Source organism: Meriones unguiculatus, chromosome 5 (genome assembly GCF_030254825.1).
Source record: "Meriones unguiculatus strain TT.TT164.6M chromosome 5, Bangor_MerUng_6.1, whole genome shotgun sequence".
Classification (NCBI taxonomy): Eukaryota; Metazoa; Chordata; class Mammalia; order Rodentia; family Muridae; genus Meriones; species Meriones unguiculatus.
The window spans coordinates 97,114,892-97,137,505 of NC_083353.1; the positions used below are offsets into that span (position 1 = coordinate 97,114,892).

General features: G+C 37.2%; 1 protein-coding gene and 1 pseudogene across 4 annotated transcripts in view; one reads left to right on the forward strand and one right to left on the reverse strand.

Moving 5' to 3' along the window:
- Positions 1–22,614, forward strand: part of LOC110555893 (contactin-4) — a 1,034,823-nt gene that overhangs the window by 201,324 nt on the left and 810,885 nt on the right. The window lies entirely within an intron of this gene.
- Positions 21,504–21,911, reverse strand: LOC110550755 (large ribosomal subunit protein eL32-like; annotated as a pseudogene).

Genomic DNA, 22,614 nt, shown 5'->3' on the forward strand with positions numbered 1-22,614 from the left:
TTAAGGCATAGCATTCCGCAGCTCTCTACAGTTCCCCCTTTTTGTTTTAGATGCATCAGGCAAGAGTAGAGGTCTGATCTCTGATATTAGAAATAAATTGGGACTTTGTACAGATGTTCATTTAGGTGTCATCCACCCAAAGAGCATCAGACCCGTCTGATACCTTTTTCTCAGAGGCGGGACCTGGGGCATCAACCCGCATGCAATCAGACATGCTCTTCTCTGGGTCCAAAGCGGCTGACCCTGAGTGCAGTGCTTAGCCTTGTATCCTGAGCGTATCATTTTAGCTTTTTTTTTTTTTTTTTTTTTAATGCTGAAGCATAATCTTGTTTATTTACCCAAGCTGAGCGAATAAACTTTCCTCTAGGTAAGCCATGAACCTGGATGCTTCTGCCTCATAAGGAGCTACAATGACAGTTCTGTGCCATAGTCTCCAATTAAAAGTTGTTTATTAAGTATTTGGTAGTTAAAAAATAACTACAACATTATTTCAAAACTATAAGCATTTTAAAATTTAATTAATTAATTTATTTATTTTTGTGGGAGATTGAGAGAGAGAACACCAGCGGCATGCATGAATGTCATAAGTTGTCTTTCTTCTTCAACCATGTGGGTTGCTGTAGTGAGAATTTTGGCTTATTTAAAGAAACACGGAAATATTATAAGAATGTATTTTTGTTCTAATCTCAGGAGTGAAGATATAGGGCTGTTTTGTAGCAGCTGACTCTGATTTGCCTCATGCTCTGGAAAAGGCATAAAAGTGCCAGCTGTAGATATTTTCTATGACCTTTGAAATGCTGGAGTCTTTTCCAAGAGATTATACATCAGAGAGCCCTGATAGGTTGTTGGTTATTGTTGTTGTTTGCTGTTTGTTAAATGGTTTGTGCACAAAGATGAAACAAGTAGAAGAATTAGATAGTCTGACTAGAAGATCAAACTTGCTGCAAGTACTCCATGCTCCTAATCAGCAGGAAGTGGGCGAACAATAATATCACCCCATTCCTCCCTCTGTTTTCTCTCCTGTCTAATATTAGTGGGTTGAAAGGATAAAGAAGAGTAGAAGAAAAGGGAACCCACAAAGTAGCAAACATTGGCTACTGAACCCAGGAGGATCGAACTCAGGTCATCAGATTTCATGGCAAATGCATTGACCCTGATTCTTCTCCCATGTCCTCAACGGAAAACTTGGCAGCACGGTCTCCAGAGTTTAAAGATCCTGATTCCTCTCTTTCTTACATCAACAGTTCCCTTGGAGCATGATTCTCTTGAATCAAGTACTTTCAGGCAACTACGAACTCCCCCTACTCACACAATGGGATAACACAAACAAGATGTACTTTCCCTTATAAAAAAATAATAAAGCAAAAATATGAAGAAAATCATGCAGTTGTTTTTGACAATGAATAATGGGATGGAACACAGAACAAAGGCCCCATCGACAACAGTGACACAAAAAGACAAGCATCAGTATTGTTCCGGCTTTTATCTGAGGAAATAATGAGCTGCAGTGAAGTCAGGGGGAAGACAGGTGTGTCCAGTTCCACCATAGTTATTCTGAGAAACTGGGCAATATTTTCACAGGATATGATCGTTGTGCTGAATTACATCTTGTGGAACTGATGTTCAAATGTTTATATCTTTTTATGTGTTGAATAATCATTTGATTAATAAGTGTCATGGTTGCAATTATATAGGAAAATCATTGATTGTTTTGATGTCAAAAGACTGTCATTGGAGAGGATAAGACTGCCTAAGATGTGCATGAACAAGTAAACTGTGGATTCAAAAGAATAGGGAAGCTCCCTATGATAGAAATAATTACTGTCCTATCAAGAAATAATTGAGGAGTGAGAAATTAGCAGACAACACTGTTTGGACATCTTCTACATTTTAAATATGTATGATTTATGTCTGGCCAAATAGAAGCTGGGAAGCTACTGATGGGGTATCTCAAGATTAGATTCTTGTGCATGTACAATCAGTGTGTCTGGATGCTGGCTAGATAAACCAGTACATTTTTGACTTGACTGCATACGTATCAAAATAGAAAAATGTGTTTAATTTCCACTGAACGTAAAAACCACAGGTCTAAATTTTGTTGATTTTATCATTGTTGAAATGACCAATATTTCACTCATGGAATGTGATTCTATAATTTATGGTTGACTTCTGAAAATCTTCTATTGTCAATTAACTGTCTCATGTTAAAGTGCAGTTTTCAAAGAAGGATTGCATTGCACTATTGACTTGGAGAATCCCCTGCTCAGATCGGGCCTATTTCATATAATAGCTATTTTTAATATTAGAAGTTACTTTAGTAAGTAGACTTCATCATTGAAAATGTGATCACTTTGATTATTGAGTGTCCTAAAATTAGGTTTGGATGTAATTTTTACCTTCTTTACATTCAAAGCTGTGTTATAATTTTTACAATGGTAGAAAATACATTTGAATATGGTGTTTTCTTCCCCAAGAAGCAGCCTAGGCTTTCAATAGATCCATGTTCAAATGAATCTTATTGAAATGTATTGGGGCTATGGTTGGTATCTTTTTCTTGTTCAAAACTTCATCTCCAAAATTATTGAACTATTTTGAAATTATGAATTTGTTTGGACATGCAATTCTACTAGTAGAGTAAGTCTAGCAAATGTTGGTTCCTATAGATTTCTCATTTGAGTATTGGAAGAGAAAAATGCATGTTGAAAAGTCTCAAATGGATTTTTAACTATTACTTTATGATTTTCAAATGAATTGTAAGGTTTGGGGTATATTTTTATCTCTTCTAAATTTCACTATAAAACAACAGCTACTATAAAATTATTAAGTTATTAATTTACTTTACGATTATTTAAGAGCCCCTTTAATTTATCTTTATATGAACCAATTATATTTGTAATTTCTTTGTTTTGAGTTAGAATACTTTGATAACAGATTCTGAAAGAGAGTAAAGGTTGGTTGTTCTAATTTTTGAAACATGATGATCCTTAAATACTTATTTCATCTTCCAGAAAATGTGGTATTTGTATTCCTTCTTCTATAGCATTCATCATTTATCTGACCCACAAATTTCTCCAGTTGATTACTCTCCCATCATACTCTCCTCTTGTCACTTAGTTCAACAATAAAATTAACAAAAACATAGGCTACTGTCACATTTTGTAATGTCTTAGCAGCCATTGTCATTCACAATATCTTGGGGCATGGTACTAATCACAACCCAGGCAATCCGTTGAGCATTGCTAACCTAAATTGAATAGGGCTAATTTTCTTATATTTTTCTTTGTGCATCAACAATGTCATGCAGTACAGAGCACATGTATAATATGTTGATTGTTTTTAACAGTTCATGATTACTGACCATTATTCAGATAAAGGCATGTCACAGCTTCATAGTATTCAGAAAGTGGTTCCTTGTCACTACTTTCTAGTACTGGCCTTGATTGCACACAGGAATTTACTTTTCTGATTTATCATCACTTATGATAGTTTTAATTGTTCTAGAACATCTCATGTGTGATAACTGACCAACAATACATAAGCTTATTTGTTCGATTAAGAATTTGTTTTTAGAATTCATAAGTGTTAATTTATGCGTGTTGGTACTTTGATCTTTTTAAATTCCTTTGAGTGCTATGTATAATTATATTACTTCCCATTTTTTCTATAATGCTGTTGATGAGCATTTTAGATTTTTATTTTGAGACTAGCATAGCATGTTTAGGAGTATAACCCAGAGCAGGTCGTTCTGTAGACACATGCATGTACTTTTCTCTCGAGGAACTGCGGAATAACAAGCAGGTTTGTTGATTTTGTGTTGTCTGATAGAGGGTTTGTGCTCTCTCGCAGTCTACAGGTACAGCCCATGATGTCAGGGAAGACCTGGGGACAGAATCTTAGGGTGTTTGGTCACCTTGCATCTATATTCAGAAAACAGAGATGGAGGTTGATGCTCCTTTCACTTTCTCCTCTTTGTTCACTTCCGATTCCCAGCCCATTAGTTATCACTGCCTGCAACTCAGGTGGATCTCTCCACTTCAGTTTTCCTAGTCATGATGATCATTCTGAAGTATGTCTAGAGGGCATTCTAATCTAGATGGTTTTCCACAGGCGTGATCAAAAGGTTATCGCCTAGGTAATTCTACATCCTTTCAAGCTTACAGCTCATATTGACCAACAGTAACAGAATCATGTGCTCCTATTTGTTATAAATTGCCACCCTGTTTTCCCAAATGGCTGCTTTATTCTTCTCTATCACTAACAATGTTTGTGAGTTCCATTTACTCCCGCACCATCACCCACATGCACATCTCTAGTTCTTTTAGTATTAGCTATTCTAGTGGGCATCCCTGTAATTGCATTGTGGTTTCATTTGATATTTTTTGATGACTGTTAACTGTGGAGCTCTCAATTTAAGGGAATACTAATGAATTATCTAATTTTCAATTTTACAATTTAATACAAGAATCAATCATTTTTTTTCTTTCCATGTTTTTTTTCTTTCTTTTATAAAATGCTGCTATTAACAACACTATCTAATCCATTGATGTGAAAAGGAAATAAGATTAAAATTTAGCGCTAGATCTTAGGGGAAACTATCATTCTTATTTTTCTTAGAGACTTTCACTTGGGTAGTCTAGAAGTTCTTTGAACTTCCTCCATGGCAGGAGACTTGAACTAGCTGTCTTAGTTACAGTTTTATTGCTGTGAATAGACACCATGACCATAACAACTCTGAAGATACCTGATAAAACAGGGCCAGACGAAAAGGGAGGAGGTCCTCCCCAGTCCGTGGACTTGGAAAGGGGCAGGGAGAAGCTGAGGGAGGGAGGGTGGGATTAGGAGGGAATAAGGGAGCGGGATACAGCTGTGATATAGAGTTAATAAAATGTAACTAATAATAACAAACAATAAAAAAAATGAAAAAAAAAGAAAAATATTGAAAAGGTACTGGCTCACAGTTCAGAGCTTTAGTCTGAAGCATGGCAGGAAGCATGGCGTCATGCAGGCAGACATGGTGTTGGAGAGGTAGCTGAGAGTTCTACATCTTGACCTGCAGGTAGCAGGAAGAGAATGCTATACACTGGACCTTGCTTGAACATCTGAGCACTCAAAGCCTGTACTTGGTGACAGCCTTCCTCCAACTAGGCCACACCGCACAACCATGTCAGTCTCTGTGAGACTATGGGTCTATTTTTAGTCAACCTACTATACTAGCTTACTGTTTTATTATTATTATTATTGAAAATAGATTTCTTTTTTGTGTGTAATGTATTGTGACTGTGGTTTCCTTTTCCCAACTCCTTTGATATACTCTATTTTCTCTTTCATCAGAATCTATACACTCTCTGTCTCTCCTTGGAAAGCAAACATCATCTTAAGAATAAAAATAAAATAAAATACAACAAATACAAAGAAACAAGAATAAGGCAAGACAAAAACAATATGAGACCATAAGAATGGTTTGTAACAGCAGTAGGACTCTATTGGACAGAACAGCTTTTTCATGAGTGTGGAGACAGCTTTTGGGTTAGGGAAGAGGGCTTTAGTCCACTTTCTCTCTTAGCTATGGAGTTTCATGTGGCGTAGACTTGTGCAGGTCCTGTGCGTGCTGTCACAGTCTATGTGAATTCATGTGAATCAGTCCTGCCCTGTTTAGAGGGCCTTGTCCTCTTTGTGTCCTTATCTTCTTTGCCTCCAACACTCTTTCCACCTCATCTTCCACAGGGTTTTCTGAGCACTGAAGGGAGAAATTGGTCAAGATATTCCATTTAGGACAGAGTTTTCCAAGGTCTCTCACTATGCACATTGTGTGGCTGTTGGGTCTCTGTGTTTGTTCCCAACTACTGCAAAAGGAAATCTTTCTGATGATAGCTGAGCAAAGCACTGATTATATTTCTAGGTCTGAGTTACCTCACATATAATGAAATTTTTTTCTAGCTTCAGCCATTTACCTGATTGGTCATCAAAGCCACCAGCTTTCTAGAGAGTCTTAGTGACATCTTAGACCTGTACATGACTTTATTTTCATGTCTGCTGGATCAGAATGAGTACCTGTGTTTTAATTTTAAGCACACAGATTCCATCTATTGTTAACTAATCCCATCTGATGCTTAACTAATTACCTTACTCAGCATATATTTTCAAAAGTTTAGTTTCAGAGTTATGTTTTCTTTACATTAAAATATACAGGAAACAGAGAAATCTGGACTTTGCCAGCCCACACACACATGCTTTGTTTCTATGACTCAACTCTCTGTATATTATACAAACATTTGTTAGCTTTCTAACATTCCTTAGGAAAGAAGACATCTGACTTTTGAAACTGTAAATTATTGTACATTCCTATTAAATTTAACACTATTTTATAAAAGAAAAACATATAACTAAATTTAGACCAAAAGTGCTGTGAAGACTAATCATGTTGCAGGTTTTACATCATGAGTTTATTCTTGAAGACTGTGGTAGAATTAGACCATATGCTCAGATATTCTCTAAAACGGAATGACTAGTTTGAAGAATTTGTCTATCACATATGTGAACATGATAACAATGACAAGTGAATACAGTCCTGCACGTGAGAAAGCTTTGCAAAGTTATTTATTTGTTGAGTCTTTCCTTGTTAATATCCATACTTATAATAAAAACCAGTTAGTCTGTGGTGCAGAAGATGGTATTAATTTATATAGGAGGTAGAATATTTCATATAATTTGTATCCTTAAAATTACTTTATTGAATGATTTATATGGATTTTTTTAAATGTCACATACTATTGAAAATAAACTAACTTTATAAAAGTTGTATTTAAGCATCTTCACTAGAGTCTTCCTTGTTGTTTAGCTTCTTTAGTCATATGGATTTTAGTATGTTTATCTGATATTATATGTCCAGTAAACACTTATGAGTGAGTGTATACTATGTGTGTCTTTCCGTTTCTTGGTTATTTCATTTAGGATGATCTTTTCTAATTCCCACCATTTGCCTGCAGATTTCATGATTTCCTTGTTTTTAATAGCAGAGTAATATTCCATTGTGTAAATGTACCACAATTTCTATATCCATTCCTCTGTTGACAGACATCTAGGTTGTTTCTAGATTCTGGCTAATACGAATAGAGCTGCTTTGAACATGGTTGAATAAACATCCTTGTTGTATAGTTGAGCATATTTCAAATACATGCCTCAGAGTGGTATAGCTGGATCTGGAGGTGGCACTATTCCTAATGCTCATTCAGAAGGACAAACGTGATAGATATTGGAAGCAGTAGAAGACAGGGAATAGGACAGGAACCTACCTACCATAGAGGGCCACTGAAAGACTCTACTGATCGAGGTATGGAAGCAGAGGCTGAGACTTGTAGCCAAACTTTGGCCAAAATGCATGAATTTTATGAAAGAAGTGGGAGATAGAAGACCTGGAGGGGACAGGAGCTCCAAAAAGGAGACCAAAATACAAAAAAAAAAAAAAAAAAACCCTGAGCCCTGGAGGAACTCCCCTATCAGTGGAATATGGGAGGGGCATAGAGGAAGAAGAGGGTGGGAGGGTTGGATTGGGAGGAGACGAGGGAGGGAGCCACAGTCAGGATACATATTGAATAAATTATAATAAATGATGATGATGATGATGATGATAATGATAATGAACGCATTGTGTTTATTAGAAATATTCCATATTAATTATATTAGTTTTCTAAGATATAAGTAGCAAACAGAAATAAACTTACATAGAAATCCCACATACCACATTAAGGAAATATATTTGTGGGTTTTTTTTTTATACACCAAGTTAAAAGCCATAATTTATTTGATACTATTCTCATGACAAGATGAACTGAAGTATAGTAAATTTTATAGGATCTTATCATCTAAGTGAGTCTCCAAGGAAAAAAAAGAAGATATATTCCAAATCTAATTATCATAGTTGGATAATGAAAGACCTTCTTGAAGTGGTTTACGGTGATTATTTTTTGTTTTGTTTTGTCCACGTGCCACAGACTACAGACACCTGGGAGGAAGAAACCGCAGTTAGAGAATTGCTTCCCTCCCATTGGATTTTGATGTTATCTGTGAGGCATTTTCTTGATTAATTAATGATATAAGGGCATCTAATGAACATGTTGCCTCTCCTGGTACAGTGGTCTTGGCATAAGACAGTGGGTTGAGGAAGGCAGAGGGAGCAAGAAAATAACCACCATTTCTCTCTGGTTTCGGCTTCAGTTCCTCCTTCAGTCCCTGCCCTAGATTCCCTGGATGAAGGACTTGGCAGGGTAAGACAAAGAAACTTTTTCCTCCCCAAGTTGGTTTTGGTCTGCCTTCTGTTTATTATTGTTATTATTTGAATCACAGCAGTAGAAAGAAAACAAGGGCTTAGGTATTACGAACCCCACAAATAAAAGATGGGCACATTTTTATTATTAATGAGAAATTTTGAAAATGCCTTTTAGACGAAGCAACTGCATAAGTTGTCAAATAAAAACAGTCTCCATAGTTTAAAATTTTTAAAAATCAGTTTTCATTTATATCACCTAATGATTTAGTAGCTATATCTGCATAAAGTTTTGAAGGTTGAAATTAAATCTGTTGTGTGAAATTCTTAGTCTAATGGAAATTAGATCTGTTGTGTGAAATTCTGAGTCAATGGAGACTCATTTGATAGGTATATCTCCTTGGAACCTGGAACCTTGGAAATTGTATACAGAGGTGGATGTTTATTTTAAGCCTAAGATGTGGAAATAATGCATCTAGGTGTCTAATTTAAGTCACCTTGTTCTTTGTAGTTCATCCAGAAATAGGATCAGAACATACGTAGTTCACAAGTCTTTCATACTTTAAAATATGTGCATGAGTGTTTTACGTGTATCAGTACTTTGTTTTTCTGCATGTACTTTTTTTTCACCATATATGCGCAGTGCCCATAAAGGCCAGAAGTAGGGTTTTACAGAACTGGATTAACAGATAGCAGTAAGCAGCCACGTGGGTGCTAGGAATAGGACCCGAGACCTCTGCAAGAGCAGCCAGTGCTCTTAACTACCGAGCCATCTCTCCTCTCAGCTTTTCACATTTTAAACAAAATTATTTACTAGTGAAACCTTGGGTTAGCATGAAGTCTTGTGGTTTTCTGTACATGCTTCACCTACAGGATATGCCAAATGGATGGCCACTTTTTTATTTTATTTTATTTATTTATTACACTTTATTCACTTTGTATCCTCCCATAAGCCCCTCCCTCTTCCCTTCCCGGTCCCACTCTCCCTCATCCTTCTTCACGCATGCCCCTCCCCAAGTCCACAGATGGGGAGGTACTCCTCTCCCTCCTTCTGATCTTAGTCTATTAGATCACATCAGGAGTGGCTGCATTGTCGTCTTCTGTTGCCTGGTAAGGCTGCTTCCCCCTCAGGGGGAGGTGATCAAAGAGCAGACCAATCAGATTATGTCAGAGGTAGTCCCTCTTCCCATTACTATTTAATCCACTTGACACTAAATTGCCATGAGCTATATCTGTGCAGAGGTTCTAGGTTATCTCTATGCATGGTACTTGGTTGGAGTATGAGTCTCTGGGAAGACCCCTGTGTTCAAATTTTCTGGTTCTGTTGCTTTCCTTGTGGGATTCCTGTCCTCTCCAGCTCTTACTGTTTCCCACTTCTTACATAAGATTCCATGCGCTCTACCTAACAGTTGGCCATAAGTCTCAGTGTCTGCTTTGATAGTCTGCAGGGCAGAGCCTTTCAGAGGCCCTCTGTGGCAGGTTCTTAGGTTGTTTCCTGTTTTCTTCCTCTTCTGATGTCCATCCTCTTTGCCTTTCGGGATGGGGATTGAACGTTTTAGTCAGTGTCTTCTCTCTTGATTAGTTTCTTTAGATGTACAGATTTTGGTAGGTTTATCCTATGTTATATGTCTGTATGAGTGAGTAATATATCATGTGTGTCTTTCTGCTTCTGGGACAGCCTACTCAGGATGATCCTTTCCAGGTCCCACCATTTACCTGCAAATTTCATGATTTCCTTATTTTTCATTTCAGAGTAATACTCCATTGTGTAGATGTACCACAATTTCTGCATCCATTCTTCAGTTGAGGGGCATCTGGGCTGTTTCCAGCTTCTGCTGCTGTTGTCATTTCCTAAGTCGAGATTTGTATGAGAATACTTTTTCTATGTCCTTGAGCTTTATAAAAATGCATTGTACAGAGAAATACCTGAAGCCACCAAGAATGCTAGCTGAAAGGTAACGGTGATTGAATCTCAAACACATACAGAAATATTTTAGTAGCCATTACTGTTGAATTAAACAATACTTGGTAAGGAAATGCTAATTATTTCTGTGATGGAGAGAAAAACAAAAATCTATTTCAATTTAGATTGTTATGGTCTACATTATATCTCTTTATGAATAATCTTTGTTAGCCCCTGATTAAGCCATAAGTACATTTTTATAAATCTATTTGACATTTAGGTGTTTTATTAAGCACAATAAATGCCAGAGAAAATTGAATTAAGAAATGTTGTAATGTGCTTTACTACTAGTCAAAGAAAATGTGGCTGTAAATGGTTCTGCTCTTTACCAAGAATAAATCAAAGAAAATACATATATATTTTTCTATTTTTTATGCTACAGGCCTTGACCTTTTCTATTGATGGCTGGCTTTTAACAGTTTCACCTTATGTTTTATTCCTTTTGATTTCCAAGAAGTTTGATTATCAGCCTAGAGCTGAAATCATAATCACAGCGAAAGCAGGCAAGTACTTCAGGGAATAATGCAGAGCTGTTTGAACAGCAGTGTGGAGATTGGGTTTGACTGACTCAGACACACATTCTATAGGAGAACACAGCAGACTCTGGAAGGGAATGCACCAGGTGGTTGCAAGCCTCTCTCCTGGGTCCTTGTCATTCTCTGGGTGCTTGCCTGATTTCTGTAACATGAATAAAGAACTAGGAGTGTGACAACTCTGTTTTAAAATGCTGCTCCAGTTTCTTCAGATTAGCAATCTACTTGACAGATACAATCAGTAACTTCAAAACTATAGTCTGAAGTTGATGAGGGAGGTATAAATGGAACCACTGGTTACTAAGCACCAATTGGTTTGTATCCCATCTAAACTGAAACTAAGTCATTCCTGATTGTGTTTTTCTCTACAACATAAATCTTATGCAAAATTTGGTGAGGAAAATGTCATTACATTGAACCTTATATAACTTAAAAATATATATGAAAAACTAAGATCTACAGACTTAAAGAAACTAAATAACAAGGAGGACTCTAGGGAGGATGCTTAAATCTAATTTAGAATGGCAAACAGGATAGACAGCAGAAGCAGTGGAAGACAGGGAGCAGGATGGGAGCCTACCATAGAGGTCCTCTGAAAGTCACCATCCAATAGGGGAGTGAAGCAGATGCTGAGACTCATAGCCAAACTTTCGTCAGAGTGTAGGGAGTCTTATGGAAGAAGTTGGAGATAGAAGGACCTGGAGGGGACAAGACAAGGAGACCAACAAAGCTAAAAATTTTGAGGCCAGTCTGCCTTGCAGAGACTGATGCACCAACCAAGGACCATACATGAAGAGGACCTAGACTCCTGCTCAGATGTAGCCCGTAGGCAGCTCAGTCTTCATATTGGGAACAGGGGCTGCCTCTGTCATAATTTTAGTTGCCTGCTCTTTTATCAATTTTCTCCGGCGATTTGGCCTTCCTGGGCCACAGAGGAAGAGGATCCATGCAGTCCTTATGAGACTTAAGCAAGGGTGAGATGACAAGGGAGAAGAACTCCCCATTTCAGTGTGCTAGGGGAAGAGGATGGGGCGATGAGGGAAGGAGGGTGGGACAGGAGGAGATGAGGGATGGGGCCACAATTGGGATGTAAAATGAATAGATTATAAAAAATAAAGCATGAAGGAATTTTATAAAAGATTCTTTATTTTTAATATTTATGTATCCATTTATATCCTGATCCTACAGAATTATACATGATGGCCAATTTGTGACAAAATTAATTTATTCCAGTTTCAAAGCCTAGGAAGTCCAGAGTGGAAGGGCTGCATCTGATGATGACCTACTTGGTGTATTACAGCATGATAGAGGCTATGACATTGCTATTGAAAATGTGGGAGGCCTTTCTTGTTATCAGGAAGTTGGCATCCTAGCCTTACCTTCTTAGTCTTGTTTTTAAAACAGTTTCAGAAAGGACTTAGAGGGAGGGCTCAAGGCCAATTTTATTATAGTTTAAAATAAAAGCTACAGAGAAGGCAAGCTGTCAATCCCAGAAACTGCCCAGAAGAAGGAAATGAAGAAAAGGGAAAAAGAAAGCTTGCCCTTTTGAATTAGGTTTTGAGGTCCAGTGAACAACCACATGGAGGAAGAGTAGTGGGTTAGGAACAAAGGAAAATAACTGAAGTACTAGAAAAAGCAAACTTAAGCTTTGGCAAGCAACTATCAGATGACTTCCATGTATTGCTGGATTTAACTCTTAATTTTTAATAGCTTGGAGTATTAGGACTCCACCCAAGGCCAGAGGTAGATTCTATTCCTTGATCAGAAAAAAATAGCTTTCATTTCCTTTTAAGATCTGCCACAGAGTCCTGATCAAGCCTACTATAACAATATGAGAGGGCTGTGCCAGAACAGGCACAGAACAAGAGAATGCAAAAGGGAGATGAGCTCACTTCCATTGCTAACGAGCTTTAATGATGGTAGAATTAATCCAACATAAGAGTGGACTCATTGTGAATTCCTTTTATAATATCCCACCTCCAGTACTGTCTCTATGGCAGTCAAATTTTATCACGAATTTTAGAGACCCAATTCAAACCAAAAGATTTTCTTAAATATCACTGTTTTTAAATATTAATATTTTGAATGGAAAAAGTAAAAATTACATTTACTGTTGCTTTTGAAACATGTCAGATGTTAGAAGTACTTGAAGTCTTGCATACGTTTCTTTTTTGCACACAAAACTCATATATATCTGTGAAATAGTATAGAAATCGAGTAAAACCCCACTGATACTGAATGCTTTCTGATGAAATGATGCATTCCTATCTCTCTTTAGACCTTGGTTCATTCAGTTATTAGGTTAACTACATGCAAATTTCATCAGCCTCCAATCACAACCTTCTAAGAGTGTCCAAATGGCAAGAATGTTGAAACTTAACAAAAACCCAACAAAGAAAGAGAATTTCAGGCCAATCTCTTTTATGAACATCGATGCACAAATACTCAGCAAAATACTTGCAAACTGAATACAAGAGAACATCAAAGATATCATCCACTACGACCAAGTAGGCTTCATCCCAGGCATACAGGGGTAGTTAAATATATGAAAATCCATCAATGTAATCCACCATATAAACAAACTGAATGACAAAAACCACATAATCATCTCCTTAGATGCTGAAAAAGCATTCAGCAAATTCCAACATCCATTCATGTTTAAAGTTTTGGAGAGATCAGGGATACCAGGCACATACATAAAAATAGTAAAGGCGATATACAGCAAGCCTATACCAATATCAAACTCAATGGAGAGAAACTAAAATCAATCCCACTGAAATCAGGGACAAGGCAAGGCTCCCCACTCTCTCCATATCTCTTCAACATAGTTCTTAAAATCCTCGCTAGAGCAATCAGACAATTAAAGGAGATCAAGAGGATAAAAATTGGAAAGGAAGAAGTCAAAGTATCACTATTTCCATATGATATGATAGTATACCTGAGTGTCCCCAAAAAATTCAACAAGAAAACTCCTAAAGCTGCTTAACACCTTCAGCAAAGTGGCTGGATACAAAATTAACTAAAAAAAAAAAAATCAGTAGCTTTATTGTATACAAAAGACAAAAAGGCTGAGAAAGAAATTAAGGAAACAGCATCCTTCACAATAGCCACAATGGACATAAAGTACCTTGGTGTAACCCTAAACAAGCAAGTCAAAGACTTGTATGAAAAACATTTCCAGTCTCTGAAGAAAGAATTAGAAGAAGATATCAAAAGATGGAAAGATATCCCATGCTCATAGCTTGATAGGATTAACATAGTAAAAATGGCCATCTTACCAAAAGCAATCTACAGATTCAATGCAATTCCCATCAAATTACCAACACAATTCTTTACAGACCTTGAAAGAAAAATTCTCAACTTCATATGGAATAACAAGAAACCCAGAACTGCTAAAACAATTCTCTACAGTAAAAGATCTTCTGGAGGTATCTCCATCCCTGATCTAAAGCTGTACTACAGAACAACAATGCTAAAAACTGCATGGCACTGGCATAGAAACAGACTGGTGGATTAATGGAATCGAATAGAAGATCCTGAAATAAATCCACACACTTATGGACACCTGATATTTGACAAAGATGTCCAAACCATTCAAGGGAAAAAAGATAGCATCTTCAACAAATGGCGCTGGTCCAGCTGGATGTCTACATGTAGAAAAATGCACATAGATCAATACTTATCACCCTGCACAAAACTAAAGTACAAGTGGATCAAAGACATCAATATGAAACCAGACACACTAAAACGTTAGAAGAGAAAGTGGGGAAGAGCCTTGAACTCATTGGCACAGGAGACAACTTCCTGAATAGAACACCAACAGCACAGGCTCTAAGAGCAACAATAAATAAGTGGGATCTCATGAAACTAAAGAGCTTCTGTAAAGCAAAGGGCACTGTCATCAGAACAAAATGACTGCCTACAGATTGGGAAAGGATCTTCACCAACCCTATATCTGACAGAGGACTAATATGCAGTATATATAAAGAGCTCAAGAAGTTAAACAGCAACAAATCAGGTAATCCAATTAAAAAAATGGGGTACGGAACTAAACAGAGAATTCTCAATAGAGGAATATTGAATGGCCAAAAAACACTCAAAGAAATGCTTAACATCCTTAGTCATCAGGGAGATGCAAATCTAAATGACCCTGAGATTTTCTTAATACCCATAAGAATGGCTAAGATCAAAAACTCAAGTGACAGCACATGCTGGAGAGGTTGTGGAGAAAGGGAAACCCTCTTCCACTGTTGGTGGGAATGTAAACTTGTACAACCACTTTGGAAATAAATATGGTGCTTTCTCAGACAATTAGGAATAGCGCTTTCTCAAGATCCAGCTATACCACTCCTAGACATATATCCAAAATATGCTCAAGTACACAATAAGGACATTTGCTCAACCATGTTTGTTGCAGCTTTATTTGTAATAGCCAGAACCCAGAAACAACCTAGATGTCCCTCAGTTGAGGAATGGATACAGAAATTGTGGTACATCTACACAATGGAATATTACTCAGCAGTAAAAAAAGAACAAGGATATCATGAAACTTGCAGGTATATGTTGGAAACTGGAAAAGATCATCCCGAGTGAGTTATCCCAGAAGCAGAAAGACACACATGGTATATACTCACTCATAAGTGGATAATAGACATATAATGTAGGATAAACCTACTAAAATCTGTATACCTAAAGAACCTGATCAAGAAGGAGGACTGGCTAAAATGCTCAATCCCAGCTCAGAAAGGCAAAGAGGATGGTCATTAGAAGAAGGAGAAAACAGGGATCAGGACAGAAGCCTGCTACAGAGGGCCTCTGAAAGGCTCTACCCTGCACATTCTGAGACTTATGGCCAACTTTTGGGCAGAGTGCAGGGAATCCTATAAAAGAAGTGGGAAATAGTAAGACCTGGAGAGGACAGAAGCTCCACAAGGAGAGCAACAGAATCAATATATATATATATATATATATATATATATATATATATATATATATATGGGCACAGGAGTCTTTTCTGAGACTGAAACTCCAAACAAGGACCATTCATGGAGATAACCTAGAACCCCCTGCACAGATGTAGCCCATGGCAGTTCAGTGTCCAAGTGGGTTCCATAGTAATGGGACGAGGGACTGCCTCTGACATAATATGATTGGCCTGCTCTTTGATCACCTCCCCCTGAGGGGGGAGCAGCCTTACCAGGCCACAGAAGATGACAATGCAGCCACTCCTGATGAAATCTGATAGACTAAGATCAGAAGGAAGGAGAGGAGGACCTCCCCTATCAGTGGACTTGGAGAGAGGCATTAGTGGAGAAGAGAGATGGAGTGTGGGATTGGGATAGGAGGACGGAGGGAGCTACATGGGATACAAAGTGAATAAAATGTAATTAATAAAAATTAAAATAAAAATATTAAAAAAGAATGTTGAACCTAAATGTATAAATAAGTAGTAATTTGCTCTCATGATTGAAATATCTAGTAAAGAAAAGTGCAATTGTATCACATGACATGGCTTACCCCTTCTTTTTGTGCATGCATTAGAAGTTCCCACTATCAAGACATGTTTGTTTATTCTTCTATAAAATGATAATGTTAGCTTTGATAACCCTATAAATCCTTATTCATAGCTTAACAGTTTTTTTTTCACTGTGACTAGTGAAATGGAACACCATGATCTATATAAGAAATTTTTCTCACTCAGTACATGTGTAAGGTGAAATGGCTTTGTCATAATGTAGAATGTCTGCCATTCACTGTCTCTAAAAGTAATGTCCTCTGTGATTTACAAAGCTGCTGGAGAGACGTTTATGTTGAAAGGGTCACTATTTCTGCATTTCAACCAAACCTGTTCAGCTCCATCTTAATATCAGCCTTATTTTTTTTATCTTATGCCCTCAGCTATAGATAATATTTAACCTAACACACACCGTACTGCTTGCTCCCTGTTAAAAATAGATTCTGGCCTAGTCTAGAGGTATATTAAGTACCTGTGAGAATGTATGTGCCCTTTGCTTTTTTCACTAAAATTACCAAAAGTATCTTTCTATGGGAAAGCCTTTTAACCTTCTGCTCCCTGACAAACACTCCTCCTTTACTCCCTCTTGGTTTGTTTGTTTGTTTGTTTTTTCGTTATTCTGAAGAAATAAAATATTACAATTGAATACTAAAAAGTGTTCTGTATCAAGTTCTGGAATGCACCAAACTCATAAACACTCAAGCCACTCAGCCTGTCTTTCAAAGCACGCATTTTCTTTTGAAATTTTCACGTTTGATATATAAACAAAAGTCTCCCTTGACTTTATCCTCCTATTTTTTATTCTTTCTTTTGTTTCTTTTTAAATAATGAAAAATAACAGCTTAGGAACATAGCCTGCAATGAAATTATCAGAAACAGAAGCAAATGGGGAAAAATGTACCTCTCTTCCTTCTTTGAATAACACTATCGTCTTACTGGATCTGGGAAAATACAATGGTTTTCTATTTGAAGGCTTTTTTCCCTTTGCCTGATTTAACTGGTCCTGCCAGAGCAGTAGCAACAGAAATGAGTCACTGTCTCTACAGAAAGCAAAGTTTTGTAGATGTTGTGGGTGATGGATAGATTATTTTCTTCCTCTGCTTGAAATATGCATGCCTGTATCTTTCCATCAACTGTCTGTTAGTATTTTGAATTTTAATTTTATGTTTATTTTAATTTGCTGTTTTACTTTTCAGAACCATAGGTGAAATACATCAAATGGGAACATGATTGCCCCAAAGCAGTAATATACTTCTCCATAACACTAGAACCAGCTTTTAATGGCTCTGCCAATCCACTTTTAATCATCTGAAGTCAAAGCAGAACACAGAGTGTTACTTGAAGCAGTGTTGACAGGAATTTCAGCTGTGCACCTGTGAGAACTAATGACCAATGCAATGTTCCTTTTGGTCACTCAGCGGGAGAGTCATTTCAATAGTTTTCTTTTATCCTCCCTATTCTTACCTGCTAAGGGTCTCCAGGAGCATGCACTTAATCTACTATCCGCACAGCTAGCTTGTTATGTCAAAAAGGACCTCTGCACACTCATAACACTTTGGAGATTGTTTGATTATTGTTATAATTATTTTTGAAAATTACATAAGTGAAAAGTAGTTGAATTGAAATGTTTTCCAAGCAATTACATTTTCTTCTTAAAACCCTTTGCCCTTTGCCTAAGGATGAACAAACTTCTAAGGCAGTCCTTATTCTCCAGATTTACAATGTTTAGTGATTATTTGTTGTTGTTGTTGTCTTGTCTTGTTTTTATGAGATGGGGTTTCTCTGTGTAGCCTTGGCTGTCCTAGACTCCCCTTGTAGAGCATGCTGGCATCAAACTGACCGAGATCTGCCTGCTTCTGCCACCCCTAGTGCTGGGATTAAAGCAGTGTGCCAAGGCGTTCAGCTGTTTAGTTATTCTTTTATTTTTAAGTTTAAAATATTTTTTTAATTTTATTAATTACACTTTATTCACTTTGTATCCCCCCATAAGTCCCTCCCTCCTCCCCTTCTGGTCCCACCCTCCCTCCCCCTTCTTCACGCATGCCCCTCCCCAAGTCCACTGATAGGGGAGGTCCTCCTCTCCTTCCTTCTATATTCTTTTTTATTAATTTATTTATTTATTAACTTACATCCAGAGCATAGTCCCCTCTATCCTTGCCGACCAGTTCTACCCTTCCTTCCTCCTGAGAAAACGGAAGCCCTCTCCCACCAACCTACTTCAGTACACCAAGTCACCATCAGGACTGACTGGCATGTGTCCTCTTCCTCTGTGGTCTGGACAGGCACCCCCCCATCAGGGGGAAGTGATCAAATGAAGACAACAGAGTCCATGGCAGAGACAGTCTGCTTCCCTTCCTAGGGTACCCACATGAAGTCTGAGCCGACCATCACCATCTATGGAGGGAGCCGAGGTCCAGTCCTGCATAGTCTTTGGCTGGTGCTTCAGTTTCCACAAGCCCTTCTGTTTTTTAATATGAATAAAATTCTGAGTACAAAGAGAAACAATTTTAAATCATAATTATTGTTTTATTTTGTCTTTCTTTTTTGTTTGCTGTTTTGTTTTTCAAGAAGGGTTTCTCTGTTAAGCCCTGACTGTCCTGTACTTGCTTTGTAGACCAGGCTGGCCATGAACTCACAGAGATCCACCTGCCTCTGCCTTCTAGTGCTGGGATTACAGGCACACATTCCTGCACCTAATATTTTTTTTCAAAATTAGAAAATCCTGTGTTCCCAATGAATTTACTTAAAGCAAATATTTTAGGATCACTTGAATTTTGGACAGGTAGATTTTCTGTATGTGCTTTCATGTTCAGGTGACTGGCATGAGTATTATTTTAATGAATAAGTGAAAGCTATTGATGTAATGGGAATGAATATTTGATTCTAGAGATATGTGCATAATATTAAGAATATAAAAATAAAATATAAAACCAGAGACATGGCTGGTTGAGTAGAAGTGCCTTTTGCAAAAGTTTGACATCCTAAATTCTATCTTATGAATCTATGGTGTAAAGAGAAAAACAACTCCCAACATTAGTGCTCTAACGTCTTCAAGTTGATAATCACATACTAATGTACATACACACACAAAAAAAATTAAAATGTATGAACAAAACATCATGGTAAAGTCTGTAACCTAGGATCAAAAATAGATTGTATCATCAGAGAAGTTCATAGCCTTAAACTTTACATATAATACTTTATAAAATGAAGTGATGATTAGCTTCAAAGGTTTCATCAGACAGCGTTGCACAAATAAGAAAATTATGAACAAATATTGCTTAATACAAGGAGATTACATAATAACTGTAGGTCAGTTAAGAGAGTGCCTGCCCGGAGTCTCCAAAGCCCTGGATTCATTCTACAGCCCTGCATAAACCAGTTGATGAGACGCATCTGTAATCCTAACAACTAGGATCTGGAGACAGGAAGATAAGCAATTCGAGGTTACCATCATCAACTACAGAGAGAGCTCAAGGCCAGCCAAGTGATGGAAAACTGTTCAGTTGTATCTATTAAAATACTGAGCTGATGAAACAATAAAGAAATTCAAATGCAGGCAATTTAAAAGGAGAAGGAACATGGACAGTTACTAATGGTTTCACTATTTTCAAAAGTTTATGAATTTAAAAGATCATTTTCCAAGTATCAAATTCACAAATGAAATTAAAAAAATGACTGCTATTTGAGATTCTGTCAAATAATATATTCTTGTGATTTGTAAAATAATTTAGGTTACTCTCTCCGTAGAGTTTTTGACATAAAAATATAAATTTCACTTTAATATGTTTTAAGCAAAAAGACAGAGGTTGCAAAGGATGCTCTAGTGGAAATGTAGAGGACAGTTCATTGATTTGAAAGTATCACTGAGGCAAGTGAAACCGGTAAGCTATGAACACTCAGGAATTGAGGCTAGAGACAAATCTGCTTCTGTTGTTGCTGCTCTCCTGCTGCTACTTATTATTATTATTATTATTTATTATTATTATATACTGGAATAAATAATAGTGTGATATGAATACTAGTAAAGAAGGTGACCACTTGATCTAGTTGATGTAAATTTTGCCTTTTGAATAGAATAAAGTAACATTTTAGATCCATACCATATTTATCTATCTGGGTCTTGGTTACCTCACTCAGGATGCCTTTTTTTCTAGTTGCTTTCCTTTGCCTTCAAATTTCATGATAAACCAGATGATGGAACTCGTGCCTGTCATTCTGGCAATTAGGAGTTGGAGGCAGGAATATGAAATTCAAGGTTATCAACAACAACAACAAAGAGAGCTCAAGGCTAGCCAGATGATGAAGAATTGTTGACTTGGATCTATAAATACACTGAGCTGAGTATAGAAGTTTTTTTTAAAAATACTAAAACCAAGACTTCAGAATTATTTCAATAATGAGCAACATATATTTACTAAATAATTTTACAAATAATAATGCATATTTCCAGAGCTGAATAATTCACTGTGTAGATTACCACAATTTCTTTATCCATTCTTCTCTTGAGGGCCATCTATTCTGTTTCCAGTTTCTTGTTATTTTGAGTAGGGCAGTGATAAACATGGTTAAGCAATTGTTCTGTGATGGGATGAAACATCTTTCTTGGGTATATGCCCAAGAGTGATATATTATATTGATTCTCATCTTTCTAAGGAACTGCTTTACTGATTTCCATAGTGGCTGCACAAACCTACATTCCAACTAACAACACAGGAATGTTTTCCTTTATCCACATCCTCTTCAGCATCAACTCTCAGTTGTATTATTGATCTTAGGAATTCTGATAGATGTAAGATGGAATCTCAAAATGGGGTCTGATTTACATTTCTCTGATGGTTAAAGGATGTTGAATATATCTGTTTCTCAGCCATTTGAGATTTCTCTATTGAGAATTCTCTGTTTAGATTTGTGTCTAATTTTAAGAGGTTTGATTCAGAATTTTGATATCACATTTCTTGAGTTCTTTATATATTTTTATATTATCCTTCTACCAGATGTAAAGTTGGTAAAAAAACTTTTCCCATTCTGTAGGCTGCTACAACTGAGAAGAGAAGAGGGAGGAGAAAATGTATTAATAATATATTGTATGAGAAAATAATTTAATTTTAATTAAATCTATGTTTAATAAAAAAGAATTAAAACAGATTAGTTATTTCAATAGTTTTTTAAATTTTTTTCAGTTTTTGTGGTTTTATTTTAAACACAAATAAAACAGACACAAGCCATCTACTCATTTTCTTCACTGTGCAGCCTGGCATTGGGATTGGTGACTCTGATGGCCAGCTGTGCTGCTCTTTCTACAATTGCTTTTCAGTTCTTGGAGGAAACATTGTGAGCAATCTCAACACAGTAATATTTATTGTAAATCAGCAGCACTTCCTGTTCCTTGACATTGAGCACCAGAAACTTCCAGAAGCCACTAGGAAGCATGGGCTTGGTTTTCTTGTTGCTCCTGTAATCAATATTGGGCATCAGGATCTGGCCCTTGAATCTACTCTGAACCCTGTTGTTGATACCTCTGAGTTTCTGCCAGTTTCACTTAATTTTGACATATCAGTCTGACTGGTGCCTAATGAACTTCTTGGTCCTCTTTCTGATGATCTTAAGCATCACCAGAGGCTGGAGAGCAGCCATGTTGCCCAAAAGAGATAGCAGCTAACTTTTAGGTAGCAATGAGAAAGAAGAAAGCTTTGTTTTTTGAGACAGGGCTTTTCTTTGTAGACTTGGGTCTCCTGAACTTTCTTTGTAAACCAAGCTGGCCTCGAACTCACAGCTGGTTTTTAACTCCACCCGCTCTTGTGTGTGTGTGTGTGTGTGTGTGTGTGTGTGTGTGTATGTTTATATAGTATTCTGGTTGCATGTGTGCCTGCAGGGCAGAAGAGGGCATCAGATCCTAGTATAGATGGTTATGAGCCACCATGTATTTACTGGGAAGTGAACTCAGAACCTTTGGATGAGCAGCCAGTGATCTTAACCTCTGAGCCATCTTTCCAACCCTAAATTAAGTTGTTTTTTAAATTTTTTTATTTATTACAATTTATTCACTTTGTATCCCAGCTGTGGCCCCCTCTCTTGACACCTCCCAATCCCACTCTTCTTTCTTCTTCTCCTCCTATGCCCCTCCCCTAGCCCACTGATAGGGGAGGTCCTCCTCTGCTTCCATCTGTCTCTAGCTTATCAGGGCTCATCAGGACTGGCTGCATTATCTTCCTCTGTGGCCTGGTAAGGCTGCCCCCCAACTCAGGGGGAGGTGATCAAAGAGCCAGCCCCTGAGTTCATGTCAGAGACATTCCCTCTTCCCATTACTAGGGAACCCACTTGGAGACTGAGCTGCCAT